Raw genomic sequence first — 18,225 nt, 5'->3', positions numbered from 1 at the left:
TTAGAGGCCGGGGTGGCTCAGCCTCCGATTTGGAGGCCGGGGTGGCTCAGCCTCCGATTTGGAGGCCGGGGTGGATCAGCCTCCGATTTGGAGGCCGGGGTGGATCAGCCTCCGATTTGGAGGCCGGGGTGGCTCAGCCTCCGATTTGGAGGTCGGGGTGGCTCAGCCTCCGATTTGGAGGCCGGGGTCGATCAGCCTCCGATTTGGAGGCCGGGGTGGCTCAGCCTCCTATTTGGAGGCTGGGGTGGCTCAGCCTCTGATTTGGAGGCCTGGGTCGATCAGCCTCCGATTTGGAGGCCGGGGTGGATCAGGCTCCGATTTGGAGGCCGGGGTGGATCAGGCTCCGATTTGGAGGCCGGGGTGGATCAGCCTCCCATTTGGAGGCCGGGGTGGCTCATTGTCCGATTAGGAGGCCGGGGTGGCTCAGTCTCCGATTTGGTGTGTCGGCCCTTTAAGAATCATTTGGGTGCGCTGGCCCTTTAACAATCACTTTGGAGCGTTGGCCCTTTAAGAGCTAGTTTGGCTGACTGGGCTTCTTTTAAATCCACTTTGGCGCACACATTCTCTCTCAGGGGCATGTGTCATGTGATGAAGCTAGATTTGCATTTGTGCTGTGGGTTTCGCTTTAAGAGCTGATATTATGTGGCATAGGCTCTGTGCTGGGGTTCAAGTGAAGTTCGTAGGCGTTGGCATAGTAACTGGGTCTGCCTGCGCATATCAATGAGCTCAACTGTCATTTCAATCGCCTCAGGGCACGTTTTGCCATTTCCTATTGAAAAGCATTGGAGACAGTGCATTCCAATGACGGGAAAAAAAATTTTCAAACGCAAATTACGCAAAAACTACAAATGCGATCGACACGAAAAATACTTAGCACACCTCTCATGGACGCTGGCTTCGAAACGACACCTCAACGGAGTCTGTGCGTGTAGCGGTTCGGGCCGCATTAATTGCGGAAATCAACTTAATAATAATAACTAGATGTGTATTTCCTGAAGGAAGTACAGATAGTGGTTTGAAATGGTGCCCGGGCTGGGGTTGCTCAGCCTCCGATTTGGAGGCCGAGGTGGCTCAGCCTCCTATTTGGAGGCCGGGTGGCTCAGCCTCCTATTTGGAGGCCGGGATGGCTCATCGTCAGATTTGGAGGCCGGGGTGGCGCAGCCTCCTATTTGGAGGCCGGGGTGGCTCAGCCTCTGACTTGGAGGCAGAGGTGGCTCAGCCTCCGATTTGGAGGCCAGGGTCGATCAGCCTCCGATTTGAAGGCCGGAGTGAATCAGCCTCCGATTTGGAGGCCGGGGTGGCTCAGCCTCCGATTTGGAGGCCGGGATGGCTCAGCCTCAGATTTGGAGGCCGGGGTGGCTCAGCCTCCGATTTGGAGGCCGGGGTGGCTCAGCCTCCGATTTGGAGGCCGGGGTGGCTCAGCCTCCGATTTGGAGGCCGGGGTGGCTCAGCCTCCGATTTGGAGGCCGGGGTGGCTCAGCCTCCGATTTGGAGGCCGGGATGGCTCAGCCTCAGATTTGGAGGCCGGGGTGGCTCAGCCTCCGATTTGGAGGCTGGGTTGGCTCAGCCTCCGATTTGGAGGCCGGGGTCGATCAGCCTCCAATTTGGAGGCCGGGGGTTGATCAGCCTCCGATTTGGAGGCCGGGGTGGCTCAGCCTCCGATTTGGCGTGTAGGCCCTTTAAGACTCATTTTGGTGCGTCGGCCCTTTAACAATCACTTTGGCGCGTTGGCCCTTTAAGAGCTAGTTTGGCTCACAGGGCTTCTAAATCAACTTTAGCGGACATTCTCTCTCAGGGGCATGTGTCATGTGATGAAGCTAGATTTGCACTTGTGCTGTGGGTTTCGCTTTAAGAGCTGATATTATGTGGTAGAAGCTCTGTCCTCGGGGCGTCATGTGACGTTCGTAGGCGTTGGCATAGTAACTGGGTGTGCCTGCGCATATCAATGAGCTTACCTGCCATTTTAATCGCCTCAGGGCACGTTTTGCCATTTCCCATTGAAAAGCATTGGAGACAGTGCATTCCAATGACGGGAAAAATAATTTTCAAATGCAAATTGCGCAAAAACTACAAATCCGATCGACACGAAAAATACTTAGCACACCTCTCGTGGACGCTGGCTTCGAAACGACACCTCAACGGAGTCTGTGCGCGTAGCGGTTCGGGCCGCATTAATTGCGGAAATCAACTGAATAAAAAGAAAAAGTTAGCAGCGTTCAGGAAATACACATCTAGTATTAATGTTGTAATCCGAAGGAAGTACAGATAGTGGTTTGAAAATTGTGCCCGGGCTACCCCTTTAAGAGATACTTGCCTGCTGCCGCTGCAAGACTTTCAACTCAGGATCCGTTTTAACTGTGGGTGCCTCTCAAGGGCCACTTTGGCTTCAGGGTCTGATTTTGTGGGTGGGGCCACTCAGGAGCTGATTTGGTGTGGGGCCCCTCAGGGTCCGATTTGATGGGCGGGGCCCCTCAGGGTCCGATTTGGTGGGCGGGGCACCTCTGGGTCCGATTTGGTGGGCGGGGCCACTCTGGGTCCGATTTGGTGGGCGGGGCCACTCTGGGTCCGATTTGGTGGGCGGGGCCACTCTGGGTCCGATTTGGTGGGCGGGGCCACTCTGGGTCCGATTTGGTGGTCGGGGCCACTCTGGGTCCGGTTTGGAGGCCAGGGTCGATCAGCCTCCGATTTGGAGCCTGGGGTCACTCAGCTTTCGATTTGGCGCGCCGGCCCTTTAAGAATCACTTAGGCGCGTCGCCGTTAAAGAGCCAGTTTGGCGCACTGGGCTTTTAAATCCACTTTGGCGCACATTCTCTCTCAGGGGCATGCGTCATGTGATGAAGCTAAATTTGCATTTGTGCTCTGGGTTTCGCTTTAAGAGCTGATATTATCTGCCAGAAACTCTGTCTTGGAGGGGTCATGAAAAGTTTGTAGGCGTTGGCATAGTAACTGGGTGTGACTGCGCATATCAATGAGCTTAACTGCTATTTGAATCGCCTCACGACTGCCCCATGTTTTCCCTATGGCAAAATTTTCCATTTGAAATGCATTGAGACAGTGCATTCCAATGACAGGAAAATGTTTTTTCAAATGCAAATTGTACAAAAACTATAAATCTGATTGACACGAAAAATACTTAGCACACCTCTCGTGAACGCTGGCTTCGAAACGACACCTCAACGGAGTCTGTGCGTGTAGCGGTTCGGGCCGCATTAATTGCGGAAATCAACTGAATAGTAATAATAATACTAGATGTGTATTTCCTGAAGGAAGTACAGATAGTGGTTTGAAATGGTGCCCGGGCTGCCCCTTTAAGAGAGACTTGCCTGTTGCCCCTGCAAGACTTTCAACTCAGGATCCGTTTTAACTGTGGGTGCCTCTCAGGGGCCACTTTGGCCTCAGGGTCCGATTTTGTGGGTGGGACCCCTCAGGGCCCGATTTTGTGGGTGGGGCCCCTCTGGGTCCGATTTTGTGGACGGGGAACCTCAGGGTCCAATTTTGTGGGTGGGGCCCATAGGGTCCGATTTGGTGGACGGGGCCACTCAGGGTCTGACTTGGTGGGCGGGGCCACTCAGGGTCCGATTTGGTGAGTGGGGCCCCTCAGAGTTCAATTTGGTCAGCGGGGCCCCTTAGGGTCCGATTTTGTGGTTAGGGCCTTTCAGAATCTGATTTAGTGGGCGGGGCCCCTCCGGGTCTGAATTGGTGGGCGGTGCCCCTCAGTGTCCGATTTGGTGGGCGGGGCCCCTCAGGGTCCGATTTGGTGGGTTGGGCCCCTCAGGGTTCGATTTTGTGGGTTGGGCCCCTCAGGGTCCGATTTTGTGTCCGGGGCCCCTCAGGGTCCGATTTTGTGTCCGGTGCCTCTCAGGGTCCGATTTTGTGGTTGGGGCCCCTCAGGATCCGATTTTGTGGCCGGGGTCCCTCAGGGTCCGATTTTGTGGCCGGGGCCCCACAGGGTCCGATTTTGTGGGTGGGGCCCCTCAGGGTCCAATTTTTTGGCCGGGGCGCCTCAGGGTCCAATTTTGTGGGTGGGGCCCCTCAGGGTCCAATTTTGTGGGTGGGGCCCCTCAGGGTCCGATTTTGTGGTTGGGGCCCCTCAGGGATCGATTTTGTGGTTGGGGCCCCTCAGGATCCAATTTTGTGACCGGGCCCCTCAGGGTCTGATTTTGTGGCCGGGGAACCTCAGGGTCCAATTTTGTGGGTGGGGCCCATAGGGTCCGATTTGGTGGACGGGGCCACTCAGGGTCCGACTTGGTGGGCGGGGCCACTCAGGGTCCGATTTGGTGAGTGGGGCCCCTCAGAGTTCAATTTGGTCAGCGGGGCCCCTCAGGGTCCGATTTTGTGGTTAGGGCCTTTCAGAATCTGATTTAGTGGGCGGGGCCCCTCCGGGTCTGAATTGGTGGGCGGTGCCCCTCAGTGTCCGATTTGGTGGGCGGGGCCCCTCAGGGTCCGATTTGGTGGGTTGGGCCCCTCAGGGTTCGATTTTGTGGGTTGGGCCCCTCAGGGTCCGATTTTGTGTCCGGGGCCCCTCAGGGTCCGATTTTGTGTCCGGTGCCTCTCAGGGTCCGATTTTGTGGTTGGGGCCCCTCAGGGTCCGATTTTGTGTCCGGAGCCTCTCAGGGTCCGATTTTGTGGTTGGGGCCCCTCAGGATCCGATTTTGTGGCCGGGGTCCCTCAGGGTCCGATTTTGTGGCCGGGGCCCCTCAGGGTCCGATTTTGTGGGTGGGGCCCCTCAGGGTCCAATTTTTTGGCCGGGGCGCCTCAGGGTCCAATTTTGTGGGTGGGGCCCCTCAGGGTCCAATTTTGTGGGTGGGGCCCCTCAGGGTCCGATTTTGTGGTTGGGGCCCCTCAGGGATCGATTTTGTGGTTGGGGCCCCTCAGGATCCAATTTTGTGACCGGGCCCCTCAGGGTCTGATTTTGTGGGTGGGGCCCCTCAGGGTCCGATATTGTGGGTGGGGCGCCTCAGGATCCGATTTTGTGGGTGGGCCCCCTCAGGATCTGATTTTGTGGTTGGGGCCCCTCAGGGTTCAATTTTGTAGGCGGGGCCCCTCAGGGTCTGATTTTGTGGCCGGGGCCCCTCATGGTCCGATTTTGTGGGTGGGGCCCCTTAGGGTCCGATTTGGTGGACGGGGCCACTCAGGGTCCGATTTGGTGGGCGGGGCCACTCAGGGTCCGATTTGGTGAGTGGGGCCCCTCAGAGTTCAATTTGGTCAGCGGGGCCCCTCAGGGTCCGATTTTGTGGGTGGGGCCCCTCAGGGTCCGATTTTGTGGTTGGGGCCTTTCAGAATCTGATTTAGTGGGTGGGGCCCCTCCGGGTCTGAATTGGTGGGCGGGGCCCCTCAGTGTCCGATTTGGTGGGCGGGGCCCCTCAGGGTCCGATTTGGTGGGTTGGGCCCCTCAGGGTCCGATTTTGTGGGTTGGGCCCCTCAGGGTCCGATTTTGTGTCCGGGGCCCCTCAGGGTCCGATTTTGTGGCTGGTGCCTCTCAGGGTCCGATTTTGTTGTTGAGCCCCTTCAGGGTCCGATTTTGTGTCCGGAGCCTCTCAGGGTCTGATTTTGTTGTTGGGGCCCCTCAAGATCCGATTTTGTGGCCGGGGTCCGTCAGGGTCCGATTTTGTGGCCGAGGCCCCTCAGGGTCCAATTTTGTGGGTGGGGCCCCTCAGGGTCCAATTTTTTGGCCGGGGCCCCTCAGGGTCCAATTTTGTGGGTGGGGCCCCTCAGGGTCCAATTTTGTGGGTGGGGCCCCTCAGGGTCCAATTTTGTGGGTGGGGCCCCTCAGGGTCCAATTTTGTGGTTGGGGCCCCTCAGGGATCGATTTTGTGGTTGGGGCCCCTCAGGATCCAATTTTGTGACCAGGGCCCTCAGGGTCTGATTTTGTGGGTGGGGCCCCTCAGGGTCCGATATTGTGGGTGGGGCCCCTCAGGATCCGATTTTGTGGGTGGGCCCCCTCAGGATCTGATTTTGTGGTTGGGGCCCCTCAGGGTTCAATTTTGTAGGCGGGGCCCCGCAGGGTCTGATTTTGTGGTTGGGGCCCCTCAAGATCCGATTTTGAGGCCGGGGTCCCTCAGGGTCCGATTTTGTGGCCGGGGCCCCTCAGGGTCCAATTTTGTGGGTGGGGCCCCTCAGGGTCCAATTTTTTGGCCGGGGCCCCTCAGTGTCCAATTTTGTGGGTGGGGCCCCTCAGGGTCCAATTTTGTGGGTGGGGCCCCTCAGGGTCCAATTTTGTGGTTGGGGCCCCTCAGGGATCGATTTTGTGGTTGGGGCCCCTCAGGATCCAATTTTGTGACCGGGGCCCTCAGGGTCTGATTTTGTTGGTGGGGCCCCTCAGGGTCCGATATTGTGGGTGGGGCCCCTCAGGATCCGATTTTGTGGGTGGGCCCCCTCAGGATCTGATTTTGTGGTTGGGGCCCCTCAGGGTTCAATTTTGTAGGCGGGGCCCCGCAGGGTCTGATTTTGTGGGTGGGGCCCCTTAGGGTCCGATTTGGTGGACGGGGCCACTCAGGGTCCGATTTGGTGGGCGGGGCCACTCAGGGTCTGATTTGGTGAGTGGGGACCCTCAGAGTTCAATTTGGTCAGCGGGGCCCCTCAGGGTCCGATTTTGTGGGTGGGGCCCCTCAGGGTCCGATTTTGTGGTTGGGGCCTTTCAGAATCTGATTTAGTGGGCGGGGCCCCTCCGGGTCTGAATTGGTGGGCGGGGCCCCTCAGTGTCCGATTTGGTGGGCGGGGCCCCTCAGGGTCCGATTTGGTGGGTTGGGCCCCTCAGGGTCCGATTTTGTGGGTTGGGCCCCTCAGGGTCCGATTTTGTGTCCGGGGCCCCTCAGGGTCCGATTTTGTGGCCGGTGCCTCTCAGGATCCGATTTTGTGGTTGGGCCCCCTCAGGGTCCGATTTTGTGGCCGGGGCCCCTCAGGGTCCAATTTTGTGGGTGGGGCCCCTCAGGGTCCAATTTTTTGGCCGGGGCCCCTCAGTGTCCAATTTTGTGGGTGGGGCCCCTCAGGGTCCAATTTTGTGGGTGGGGCCCCTCAGGGTCCAATTTTGTGGTTGGGGCCCCTCAGGGATCGATTTTGTGGTTGGGGCCCCTCAGGATCCAATTTTGTGACCGGGGCCCTCAGGGTCTGATTTTGTTGGTGGGGCCCCTCAGGGTCCGATATTGTGGGTGGGGCCCCTCAGGATCCGATTTTGTGGGTGGGCCCCCTCAGGATCTGATTTTGTGGTTGGGGCCCCTCAGGGTTCAATTTTGTAGGCGGGGCCCCGCAGGGTCTGATTTTGTGGGTGGGGCCCCTTAGGGTCCGATTTGGTGGACGGGGCCACTCAGGGTCCGATTTGGTGGGCGGGGCCACTCAGGGTCCGATTTGGTGAGTGGGGACACTCAGAGTTCAATTTGGTCAGCGGGGCCCCTCAGGGTCCGATTTTGTGGGTGGGGCCCCTCAGGGTCCGATTTTGTGGTTGGGGCCTTTCAGAATCTGATTTAGTGGGCGGGGCCCCTCCGGGTCTGAATTGGTGGGCGGGGCCCCTCAGTGTCCGATTTGGTGGGCGGGGCCCCTCAGGGTCCGATTTGGTGGGTTGGGCCCCTCAGGGTCCGATTTTGTGGGTTGGGCCCCTCAGGGTCCGATTTTGTGTCCGGGGCCCCTCAGGGTCCGATTTTGTGGCCGGTGCCTCTCAGGATCCGATTTTGTGGTTGGGCCCCCTCAGGGTCCGATTTTGTGGCCGGGGCCCCTCAGGGTCCAATTTTGTGGGTGGGGCCCCTCAGGGTCCAATTTTTTGGCCGGGGCCCCTCAGGGTCCAATTTTGTGGGTGGGGCCCCTCAGGGTCCAATTTTGTGGGTGGGGCCCCTCAGGGTCCAATTTTGTGGTTGGGGCCCCTCAGGGATCGATTTTGTGGTTGGGGCCCCTCAGGATCCAATTTTGTGACCGGGGCCCTCAGGGTCTGATTTTGTGGGTGGGGCCCCTCAGGGTCCGATATTGTGGGTGGGGCCCCTCAGGATCCGATTTTGTGGGTGGGGCCCTTCAGGATCTGATTTTGTGGTTGGGGCCCCTCAGGGTTCAATTTTGTAGGCTGGGCCCCTCAGGGTCCGATTTTGTGGCAGGGGCCCCTCAGGGTCCGATTTTGTGGCCGGGGCCCGTGAGGGTCCGATTTTGTGGCCGGGGCCCCTCAGGGTCCGATTTTGTGGTTGGGGCCCCTCAGTGTCTGATTTTGTGATTGGGGCCCCTCAGGGTCTGATTTTGTGAGTGGGGCCCCTCAGGGTCCGATGTTGTGGCCGGGGCCCCTCAGGGTCTGATTTTGTGGCCGGATCCCCTCAGGGTCCGATTTTGTGGGTGGGTCCCCTCAGGGTCTGATTTTGTGGCCGGGGTCCCTCAGGGTCCGATTTTGTGGCCGGGGCCCCTCAGGGTCCAATTTTGTGGGTGGGGCCCCTCAGGGTTCAATTTTTTGGCCGGGGCCCCTCAGGGTCCAATTTTGTGGGTGGGGCCCCTCAAGGTCCAATTTTGTCGGTGGGGCCCCTCAGGGTACGATTTTGTGATTGGGGCTCCTCAGGGATCGATTTTGTGGTTGGGGCCCCTCAGGATCCAATTTTGTGACCGGGGCCCTCAGGGTCTGATTTTGTGGGTGGGGCCCCTCAGGGTCCGATATTGTGGGTGGGGCCCCTCAGGATCCGATTTTGTGGGTGGGGCCCCTCAGGATCCGATATTGTGGGTGGGGCCCCTCAGGGTCCGATTTTGTGGCCGGGGCCCCTCAGGGTCCGATTTTGTGGCCGGGGCCCGTGAGGGTCCAATTTTGTGGCTGGGGCCCCTCAGGGTCCGATTTTGTGGCCGGGGCCCCTCAGGGTCCGATTTTGTGGTTGGGGCCCCTCAGGGTCCAATTTTGTGGTTGGGGCCCCTCAGGGTCCGATTTTGTGAGTGGGGCCCCTCAGGGTCCGATGTTGTGGCCGGGGCCCCTCAGGGTCTGATTTTGTGGCCGGATCCCCTCAGGGTCCGATTTTGTGGGTGGGGCCCCTCAGGGTCCGATTTTGTGGCCGGGGTCCCTCAGGGTCCGATTTTGTGGCCGGGGCCCCTCAGGGTCCAATTTTGTGGGTGGGGCCCCTCAGGGTCCAATTTTTTGGCCGGGGCCCCTCAGGGTCCAACTCTGTGGGTGGGGCCCCTCAGGGTCCAATTTTGTGGGTGGGGCCCCTCAGGGTCCAATTTTGTCGGTGGGGCCCGTCAGGGTCCGATTTTGTGGTTGGGGCCCCTCAGGGATCGATTTTGTGGTTGGGTCCCCTCAGGATCCAATTTTGTGACCGAGGCCCTCAGGGTCCGATTTTGTGGGTGGGGCCCCTCAGGGTCCGATATTGTGGGTGGGGCCCCTCAGGATCCGATTTTGTGGGTGGGGCCCCTCAGGATCCGATTTTGTGGTTGGGGCCCCTCAGGGTTCAATTTTGTAGGCGGGGCCCCTCAGGGTCCGATTTTGTGGCCGAGGCCCCTCAGGGTCCGATTTTGTGGCCGGAGCCCGTGAGGGTCCGATTTTGTGGCCGGGGCCCCTCAGGGTCCGATTTTGTGGCCGGGGCCCCTCAGTGTCCGATTTTGTGGTTGGGGCCCCTCAGGGTCCGATTTTGTGGTTGGGGCCCTCAGGGTCCGATTTTGTGAGTGGGGCCCCTCAGGGTCCGATGTTGTGGCCGGGGCCCCTCAGGGTCTGATTTTGTGGCCGGATCCCCTCAGGGTCCGATTTTGTGGGAGGGGCCCCTCAGGGTCCGATTTTGTGGCCGGGGTCCCTCAGGGTCTCATTTTGTGGCCGGGGCCCCTCAGGGTCCAATTTTGTGGGTGGGGCCCCTCAGGGTCCAATTTTTTGGCCAGGGCCCCTCAGGGTCCAATTTTGTGGGTGGGGCCCCTCAGGGTCCAGTTTTGTGTGTCGGGCCCCTCAGGGTCCGATTTTGTGGTTGGGGCCCCTCAGGGATCGATTTTGTGGTTGGAGCCCCTCAGGATCCAATTTTGTGACCGGGGCCCTCAGGGTCTGATTTTGTGGGTGGGGACCCTCAGGGTCTGATATTGTGGGTGGGGCCCCTCAGGATCCGATTTTTTAGGTGGGTCCCCTCAGTATCTGATTTTGTGGTTGGGTCCCCTCAGGGTTCAATTTTGTAGGCGGGGCCCCTCAGGGTCCGATTTTGTGGCCGGGGCCCCTCAGGGTCCGATTTTGTGGTTGGGGCCCCTCAGGGTCCGATATTGTGGTTGGGGCCCCTCAGGGTCCGATTTTGTGAGTGGGGCCTCTCAGGGTCCGATGTTGTGGCCGGGGCCCCTCAGGGTCTGATTTTGTGGCCGGATCCCCTCAGGGTCCGATTTTGTGGGTGGGGTCCCTTTAGGGTCCGATTTTGTGGCCGGGGTCCCTCAGGGTCTGATTTTGTGGCCGGAGCCCCTCAGGGTCCAATTTTGTGGGTGGGGCCCCTCAGGGTCCAATTTTTTGGCCGGGGCCCCTCAGGGTCCAATTTTGTGGGTGGGGCCCCTCAGGGTCCAATTTTGTGGGTGGGGCCCCTCAGGGTCCGATTTTGTGGTTGGGGCCCCTCATGGATCGATTTTGTGGTTGGGGCCCCTCAGGATCCAATTTTGTGACCGGGCCCTCAGGGTCTGATTTTGTGGGTGGGCCCCTCAGGGTCCGATATTGTGGGTGGGGCCCCTCAGGATCCGATTTTGTGGGTGGGGCCCCTCAGGATCTGATTTTGTAGTTGGGGCCCCTCAGGGTTCAATTTTGTAGGCGGGGCCCCTCAGGGTCCAATTTTGTGGGTGGGGCCCCTCAGGGTCCGATTTTGTGGTTGGGGCCCCTCATGGATCGATTTTGTGGTTGGGGCCCCTCAGGATCCAATTTTGTGAACGGGCCCTCACGGTCTGATTTTGTGGGTGGGCCCCCTCAGGGTCCGATATTGTGGGTGGGGCCCCTCAGGATCCGATTTTGTGGGTGGGGCCCCTCAGGATCTGATTTTGTGGTTGGGGCCCCTCAGGGTTCAATTTTGTAGGCGGGGCCCCTCAGGGTCCGATTTTGTGGCCGGGGCCCCTCAGGGTCCGATTTTGTGGGTGGGGCCCCTCAGGGTCCAATTTGGTGGGTGGGGCCACTCTGGGTCTGATTTGGTGGGAGGGGCCACTCTGGGTCCAATTTGGATGCCAGGGTGGCTCAGCCTCCTTTTTGTAGGCCAGGGTCTATCAGCCTCCGATTTGGAGCCTTGGGTCACTCAGCTTTCGATTTAGCGCGCCGGCCCTTTAAGACTCATTTTGGTGCGCCGGCTCTTTAAGAATCACTTTGGCGTGTCGGCCCTTTAAGAGCCAGGGTGGCTCACTGGGCTTCTAAATCCACTTTGGCACACATTCTCTCTCAGGGGCAAGTGTCATGTGATGAAGCTAGATTTGCATTTGTGGTGTGGGTTTTGCTTTAAGAGCTGATATTATGTGTCAGAAGCTCTGTCTTGGAGAGGTCATGTGACGTTCGTAGGCGTTGGCATAGTAACTGGGTCTGCCTGCGCATATCAATGAGCTCAACTGCCATTTCAATCGCCTCAGGGCATGTTTTGCCATTTCCCATTCAAATGCATTGAGACAGTGCATTCCAATGACGGGAAAAAAAATTTTCAAACGCAAATTGTGCAAAAACTACAAATCCGATCGACACGAAAAATACTTAGCACACCTCTCATGGATGCTGGCTTCGAAACGACACCTCAACGGAGTCTGTGCGTGTAGCGGTTCGGGCCGTATTAATTGCGGAAATCAACTTAATAATAATAATAATAATAAGAAGAAGAAGAAGAAGAAGTTAGCAGCGTTCGGATTACAATATAGTGGTTTTTTCAAACCACTATAACTAGATGTGTATTTCCTGAAGGAAGTACAGATAGTGGTTTGAAATGGTGCCCGGGCTGCCCCTTTAAGAGATACTTGCCTGCTGCCCCTGCAAGACTTTCAACTCAGAATCCGTTTTAACAGTGAGTGCCTCTCAGAGGCCACTTTGGCCTCAGGGTCTGATTTGGTGGGTGGGGCCCCTCAGGATCCGATTCCTTGGCCTGGGCTCCTCAGGGCTTGAATTGTTGGCGGGGATCTCTCAGGCTCCGATTTTGTGGGTGTGGCCCCTCAGGGTCCGATTTTGTGGGTGGGGCCCCTCAGGTTCCGATTTTGTGAGTGGGGCCCCTCAGGGTCCGATTTTGTGGCCGGGGCCCCTCAGGGTCTGATTTTGTGGCCGGATCCCCTCAGGGTCCGATTTTCTGGCCGTGGCCCCTCAGGGTCCGATTATGTGGGTTGGGCCCCTCAGGGTCCGATTTTGTGGCCAGGGCCCCTCAGGGTCCGATTTTGTGGCCGGGGCCCCTCAGGGTCCGATTTTGTGGCCGGGGCCCCTCAGTGTCTGATTTTGTGGTTGGGACCAATCAGGGTCCAATTTTGTGGTTGGGGCCCCTCAGGGTCAGATTTGGTGGGTTGGGCCCTTTAGGGTCTGATTTTGTGGGCGGAGACCCTCTGGGTCCGATTTGGTCGGCGGGGCCACTCTGGGTCCGATTTGGTCGACGGGACCACTCTGGGTCTGATTTAGTGGGCGGGGCCCCACAGGGTCCGATTTGGTGGGCGGGGCCCCTCAGGGTCCGGTTTGGTGGGCGGGGCCTCTCTGGGTCTGATTTGGTGGGCGGGGCCACTCGGTAAGATTTGGTGGGCGGGGCCACTCTGGGTAAGATTTGGAGGCCGGGGTCGATGAGCTTCCGATTTGGAGGCCGAGGTCAAAGAGCCTCCGATTTGGAGTCCGGGGTGGCTCAGCCTCCGATTTGGAGTCCGGGGTGGCTCAGCCTCCGATTTGGAGGCCGGGGTGGCTCAGCCTCCGATTTGGAGGCCGGGGTGGCTCAGCCTCCGATTTGGAGGCCGGGGTGGCTCAGCCTCCCATTTGGAGGCCGGGGTCGATCAGCCTCCCATTTGGAGGCCGGGGTCGATCAGCCTCCCATTTGGAGGCCGTGGTCGATCAGCCTCCCATTTGGAGGCCGGGGTCGATCAGCCTCCCATTTGGAGGCCGGGGTCGATCAGCCTCCGATTTGGAGGCCGGGGTCGATCAGCCTCCCATTTGGAGGCCGGGGTGGCTCAGCCTCCCATTTGGAGGCCGGGGTGGCTCAGCCTCCCATTTGGAGGCCGGGGTCGATCAGCCTCCCATTTGGAGGCCGGGGTCGATCAGCCTCCCATTTGGAGGCCGGGGTCGATCAGCCTCCGATTTGGAGGCCGGGGTCGATCAGCCTCCGATTTGGAGGCCGGGGTGGCTCAGCCTCCGATTTGGAGGCCGGGGTGGCTCAGCCTCCGATTTGGAGGCCGGGGTGGCTCAGCCTCCGATTTGGAGGCCGGGGTGGCTCAGCCTCCGATTTGGAGGCCGGGGTCGATCAGACTCCGATTTGGAGGCCGGGGTCGATCAGCCTCCGATTTGGAGGCCGAGGTGGCTCAGCCTCCGATTTGGAGGCCGGGGTGGCTCAGCCTCCGATTTGGAGGCCGGGGTGGCTCAGCCTCCGATTTGGAGGCCGGGGTGGCTCAGCCTCCGATTTGGAGGCCGGGGTCAATCAGCCTCCGATTTGAAGGCCGGGGTCAATCACCCTCCGATTTGGAGGCCGGGGTGGCTCAGCCTCCGATTTGGAGTCCGGGGTGGCTCAACCTCTAAATTGGAGGCCGGGGTGGCTCAGCCTCCGATTTGGAGGCCGGGGGGTCGATCAGCCTCCCATTTGGAGCCTGTGGTCACTCAGCTTTCGATTTGGCGTGTTGGCCCTTTAAGACTCATTTCGGTGCGCCGGCCCTTTAACAGTCACTTTTGCACTTCGGCCCTTTAAGAGCCAGTTTGGCTCACTGGGCTTCTAAATACACTTTGGCGCACATTCTCTCTCAGGGGCATGTGTCATGTGATGAAGCTAGATTTGCATTTGTGCTGTGGGTTTCGCTTTAAGAGCTGATATTATGTGGCAGAAGCCCTGTTCTGGAGATGTCATGTGACATTAGTAGGCGTTGGCATAGTAACTGGGTCTGCCTGCGCATATCAATGAGCTCAACTGCCATTTCAATCGCCTCAGGGCACGTTTTGCCATTTCCCCATTCAAATGCATTGGAGACAGTGCATTCCAATGATGGGAAAAAAATTTTCGAACACAAATTGCGCAAAAACTACAAATCTGATCGACACGAAAAATACTTAGCACACCTCTCATGGGCGCTGGCTTCGAAACGACACCTCAACGGATTCTGTGCGTTTAGCGGTTCGGGCTGTATTAATTGCGGAAATCAACTTAATAATAATAATAAGAAGAATAAGTTAGCAGCGTTCGGATTACAATATAGTGGTTTTTTTAAACCACTATAACTAGATGTGTATTTCCTGAAGGAAGTACAGATAGTGGTTTGAAATGGTGCCCGGGCTTCCCCTTTAAGATAGACTTGCCTGCTGCCCCTGCAAGACTTTCAACTCAGGATCCGTTTTAACTGTGGGTGCCTCTCAGGGGCCACTTTGGACTCAGGGTCCGATTTTGTGGGTGGGGCCCCTCAGGGCTCGATTTTGTGGGTGGGGCCCCTCAGGGTCCGATTTTGTGGCCAGGGCCCCTCAGGGTCCGATCTTGTGGCCGGAACCCCTCAGGGTCCAATTTGGTGAGCGGGGACCCTCAGGGTTCGATTTGGTGGGCGGGGCCCCTCAGAGTCCAATTTGCTTGGTGGGGCCCCTCAGGGTCCTATTTGGTGGGCGGGGCCCCTCAGGGTCCTATTTGAGGGGCAGGGCCCGTCAGGGTCCGATTTGGTGGGCGGGACCCCTCAGGGTCCGATTTGGTGGGTGTGGCCCCTCAGGGTCCAATTTGGTGAGCGGGGCCCCTCAGAGTTCAATTTCGTGAGCGTGGCCCCTCAGGGTCCGATTTGGTGAGCGGGGCCCCTCAGGGTCTGATTTGGTGGGCGGGGCCACTCTGGGTCCGATTTGGTGGGCGGGGCCCCTCACGGTCCGATTTGGTGAGCGTGGCCCCTCATGGTCCAATTTGGTGGATGGGGCCACTCTGGGTCTGATTTGGTGGGCGGGGTCATTCAGGGTCTGATTTGTTGGGCGGGGCCACTCTGGGTCCTATTTGGTGGGTGGGGCCACTCTGGGTCCGATTTGGTGGGTGGGACCACTCTGGGTCCCATTTGGAGGCCAGGGTGGCTCAGCCTCCGATTTGTAGGCCAGGGTCGATCAGCCTCCTATTTGGAGGCAGGGGTGGCTCAGCCTCCGATTTGGAGCCTGGAGTCACTCAGCTTTCGATTTGTCGCGCCGGCCCTTTAAGACTCATTTTGGTGCGCTGGCCCTTTAAGAATCACTTTGGCGCCTCAGCCCTTTAAGAGCCAGTTTGGCTCTCTGGGCTTCTAAATCCACTTTGGCGCACATTCTCTCTCAGGGACATGCGTCATGTGATGAAGCTAGATTTGCATTTGTGCTGTGGGTTTTGCTTTAAGAGCAGAAATTATCTGGCAGAAACTCTGTCCTCGGGGGGGGTCATGTGAAGTTCGAAGATGTTGGCATAGTAACTGGGTCTGCCTGCGCATATCAATGAGCTCAACTGCCATTTCAATCGCCTCAGGGCATGTTTTCCCTGTGGCAATATTTTCTCATTGAAATGCATTGAGGAAAATGTTTTTTCAAATGCAAATTGCGCAAAAACTACAAATCCGATTGACACGAAAAATACTTAGCACACCTCTCGTGGACGCTGGCTTCCAAAAAACACCTCAACGGAGTCTGTGCGTGTAGCGGTTCGGGCCACATTAATTGCGGAAAATCAACTGAATAATAATAATAATACTAGATGTGTATTTCCTGAAGGAAGTACAGATAGTGGTTTGAAATGGTGCCCGGGCTGCCCCTTTAAGAGAGACTTGCCTGCTGCCCCTGCAAGACTTTCAACTCAGGATCCGTTTTAACTGTGAGTGCCTCTCAGAGGCCACTTTGGCCTCAGGGTCTGATTTGGTGGGTGGGGCCCCTCAGGATCCGATTCCTTGGCCTGGGCTCCTCAGGGCTTGAATTGTTGGCGGGGATCTCTCAGGCTCCGATTTTGTGGGTGTGGACCCTCAGGGTCTGATTTTGTGAGTGGGGCCCCTCAGGGTCCGATTTTGTGGCCGGGGCCCCTCAGGGTCTGATTTTGTGGCCGGATCCCCTCAGGGTCTGATTTTCTGGCCGTGGCCCCTCAGGGTCCGATTATGTGGGTTGGGCCCCTCAGGGTCCGATTTTGTGGCCAAAGCCCTCAGGGTCCGATTTTGTGGCCGGGGCCCCTCAGGGTCCGATTTTGTGGTCGGGGCCCCTCAGGGTCTGATTTTGTGGTTGGGACCAATCAGGGTCCGATTTTGTGGTTGGGGCCCCTCAGGGTCAGATTTGGTGGGTTGGGCCCCTTAGGGTCTGATTTTGTGGGCGGAGACCCTCTGGGTCCGATTTGGTCGGCGGGGCCACTCTGGGTCCGATTTGGTTGGCGGGACGACTCTGGGTCCGATTTGGTGGGCGGGGCCCCAAAGGGTCCGATTTGGTGGGCGGGGCCCCTCAGGGTCTGGTTTGGTGGGCAGGGCCTCTCTGGGTCCGATTTGGTGGGCGGGGCCACTCGGTAAGATTTGGTGGGCGGGGCCACTCTGGGTAAGATTTGGAGGCCGGGGTCGATGAGCTTCCGATTTGGAGGCCGAGGTCAAAGAGCCTCCGATTTGGAGGCCGGGGTGGCTCAGCCTCAGATTTGGAGGCCGGGGTGGATCAGCCTCCGATTTGGAGGCCGGGGTGGCTCAGCCTCCGATTTCGAGGCCGGGGTGGCTCAGCCTCCCATTTGGAGGCCGGGGTGGCTCAGCCTCCCATTTGGAGGCCGGGGTGGCTCAGCCTCCCATTTGGAGGCCGGGGTCGATCAGCCTCCCATTTGGAGGCCGGGGTCGATCAGCCTCCCATTTGGAGGCAGGGGTCGATCAGCCTCCGATTTGGAGGCCGGGGTGGCTCAGCCTCCGATTTGGAGGCCGGGGTGGCTCAGCCTCCGATTTGGAGGCCGGGGTGGCTCAGCCTCCGATTTGGAGGCCGGGGTGGCTCAGCCTCCGATTTGGAGGCCGGGGTGGCTCAGCCTCCGATTTGAAGGCCGGGGTCAATCACCCTCCGATTTGGAGGCCGGGGTGGCTCAGCCTCCGATTTGGAGGCCGGGGTGGCTCAGCCTCCGATTTGGAGTCCGGGGTGGCTCAACCTCCGATTTGGAGGCCGGGGTGGCTCAGCCTCCGATTTGGAGGCCGGGGGGGTCGATCAGCCTCCCATTTGGAGCCTGTGGTCACTCAGCTTTCGATTTGGCGTGTTGGCCCTTTAAGACTCATTTCGGTGCGCCGGCCCTTTAACAGTCACTTTTGCACTTCGGCCCTTTAAGAGCCAGTTTGGCTCACTGGGCTTCTAAATACACTTTGGCGCACATTCTCTCTCAGGGGCATGTGTCATGTGATGAAGCTAGATTTGCATTTGTGCTGTGGGTTTCGCTTTAAGAGCTGATATTATGTGGCAGAAGCCCTGTTCTGGAGATGTCATGTGACGTTCGTAGGCGTTGGCATAGTAACTGGTTCTGCCTGCGCATATCAATGAGCTCAACTGCCATTTCAATCGCCTCAGGGCATGTTTTGCCATTTCCCCATTCAAATGCATTGGAGACAGTGCATTCCAATGACGGGAAAAAAAATTTTCGAACGCAAATTGAGCAAAAACTACAAATCTGATCGACACGAAAAATACTTAGCACACCTCTCATGGGCGCTGGCTTCAAAACGACACCTCAACGGAGTCTGTGTGTGTAGCGGTTCGGGCTGTATTAATTGCGGAAATCAACTTAATAATAATAAGAAAAAGAATAAGTTAGCAGCGTTCGGATTACAATATAGTGGTTTTTTCAAACCACTATAACTAGATGTGTATTTCCTGAAGGAAGTACAGATAGTGGTTTGAAATGTTGCTGGGGCTGCCCCGGCAAGACTTTCAACTCAGGATCCGTTTTAACTGTGAGTGCCTCTCAGGGGCCACTTTGGCCTCAGGGTCTGATTTGGTGGGTGGGGCCCCTCAGGATCTGATTCCTTGGCCTGGGCTCCTCAGGGCTTGAATTGTTGGCGGGGATCCCTCAGGCTCCGATTTTGTGGGTGTGGCCCCTCAGGGTCCGATTTTGTGGGTGGGGCCCCTCAGGGTCCGATTTTGTGAGTGGGGCCCATCAGGGTTCGATTTTGTGGCTGGGGCCCCTCAGGGTCCGATTTTGTGGCCGGGGCCCCTCAGGATCCAAT

Source organism: Dendrobates tinctorius, unplaced genomic scaffold (genome assembly GCF_039654945.1).
Source record: "Dendrobates tinctorius isolate UK_male_01 unplaced genomic scaffold, ASM3965494v1 ptg000171l, whole genome shotgun sequence".
Taxonomy (NCBI): Eukaryota; Metazoa; Chordata; class Amphibia; order Anura; family Dendrobatidae; genus Dendrobates; species Dendrobates tinctorius.
Note: the sequence above shows the minus strand (reverse complement) of the source record.